Source organism: Montipora foliosa, chromosome 3 (genome assembly GCF_036669935.1).
Source record: "Montipora foliosa isolate CH-2021 chromosome 3, ASM3666993v2, whole genome shotgun sequence".
Lineage (NCBI taxonomy): Eukaryota > Metazoa > Cnidaria > Anthozoa > Scleractinia > Acroporidae > Montipora > Montipora foliosa.
Window position 1 is genome coordinate 34795946 of NC_090871.1, and position 2447 is coordinate 34798392.

Consider the following 2447-nt stretch of genomic DNA (forward strand, 5'->3'; position numbering starts at 1 on the left):
ACACGGGTGCTGTCCCTGAAGACCTCCTCAGCTGCTTTAGAGTGTTGAAAAAAATGCATGAACAAATAGCCCATTTCCGAGTTAATGTATGCCTCAGTTTCAAAGCGAGTCCTGGCGCACAACCATTCAAATGGCAATGAGTTGCGTATTCTCATGCAAATCAAACTCATTTCCCTTTGAACAGTTGAGCACCAAGACTTACTTCGAAACCGAAACAAACAGCAACTCGGAAATGGCCAATTGGACTGTCTCGTTAACGAAATTCTGTATATCAAACAATTAAAACCACGAATATCCTTAAACGTCAATTTGTTTTTGGAAGGAACTATCTCGATTCTTTAAGATGATTCGCATATATCCTTTATCAATATCCCATTCAAAGACAATATCCTATTCAATATCCTATATCTGATTCAATCTTCCCTTCCCTTATTATTATATCGGTTATGAACTCGCATATTTATTTCCAAGTACTTGATAATGGCATCATTATTATAGGTCGCCGAAACGTCGGGAAATTCAATTTAATTTTATCGCTAGTTTTTACATGTCTACATTATTTTGTAGCGGAGCTCAGGGGCACAAAGCGTACCAGCGGAGCGCCATGGGTAAGCCCTTGTTCCTATGTCGCGCTATCGTCGAATAGAATTCAGACGAATTTAATTCCAGGTCCTACTTTAAAATAAATTCGACCATGTCTAAGACGAGTTAAATTCGTCTGTTAAATTAAATTCGTCCTAGACGCTTTATCCGTCTGAAGAGGACGGATAAAATATCTTAAAAGTGTCATCCATTTATCCGTCTGACCAGGTATATTGCATTCGGGCTGAGAAATAAATTCGACCATAATTCGAACCATTAATTTCGACGCGTAAAACCACGGCACAGTTAATGTCGACGAAAGGATGAATTTAATTGGAATTAAATTCGTCTGAATTAAATTTGACCATAGCGCGACGTATAAACTAAGCCTAGGGTTTTTTTGGGAAATCTATCCATTCGAGAAATTTTGGTTATAAAGTCACGTACGTCCGTCCGCCGTCCACCCGTCCGTACAGACTGTCGGGGTAGAGGTGGGGAGGCAGGAGAGCCTCTGGGATTGAGAGTGTTGGGGCAATTTTTCTTGTCGGGAAATCGCGGGGCAGCGTTGCATTTGGCAACCCGTGTTTTTTTGTCGGGAAATCACATTAGTGACGAGCAACGGGATAAAGAGCAGGAAAGTCGAAGGAAAGCGAAAGAGCATGAGACATTTAAGCGAAGAAAAGCTCGAGAGAAGCCGATGAAGGAGAAGAAAAAAATTCAATGAAAAGCACCGTAAAGCTGAGACTGAATAGAAAGAAAGACAAAACACTTATTTACAACGGTTAGCTTTGAGGTAATGCTTTTCTTCTTAATATGTGCCTTGTTGCCTCAAACATTTTGTAAAACGCACTAAAAAACGAAGAAGCCCTAAACACAATTCCGTGTTGACAGAGATTCTGACATTTCAACCATCACATTTATAGGCTTTTTGTATGAAATGGATGTCCAGTCGTGAGCGGCTTTGTTCGACTGTGAAATTGCAAACGAGTAACCAAATTTACAACGTTTTAAATAAGTGAGATTGTTGCTGTTGTTCTAAACTGAAGAGAGAGGGAGTAAAGATTGATATTCAAACCGCGGAAAATGTTGTCAAAGAGATTACTGTGGATGTAATTTCAGTTTTAGTTGTTGATTAAAATTGTTGGTTATTGTTTGCAAGGCTTGTTTGTTTACTGGTGTCAGCTCAGAGGTGTTTGATCTGTTTGATCACTGTAAACTCTATACAGTAATAATTACTTTATGCAGAAGCATAATTATTTCCATGTACACTATACTGCCCTCTGGGGTTATAAGCGGGAGCTCCGCTTTTAGGCTTGGCTCAATTTATATATTATATCGTAATTGGGCTATTCATACACTTTTTGAGACACTCCGAGCGATCAGCTGGAGTTTTTTGAAGAGAATTCTGAAAGAAGGGGGTCCCAATTCCATTTCCCACCTGAACTTTTGGCAAAATCCCAATCCCAACAATCCCAGTTAGATTTTTATAAGAAATCCTAGTCGGTGATTCTTGTTCGCTGGCTACAGACAGTTGACTCCGAAATGGCTTTTTTCCTTTTCCATTCGTTCACTGAGGGTGTGCTTGTTTTCTTTTAAAACTCACGCGATTCAAGAAAAATTCATTGTCAAAATAATGAATTCCAAAGTAAATTTCACTCGAAAAACCAATATAGGCTTCTCATTATATGACAACCCAAAATAACGTAACCGCCCCGCGCCCCCCCCCCCCCTCCCCCTACATTTTTGTGAGTGAAATGAAAGCGCCCTTAACTTAGTATTTTATAAGCTTTATATTTGCATTGGTGAACGGTTGGATGACAGAGACATGCCAACTGAAAACATCGAGATAGTTCCTACAGAAAACA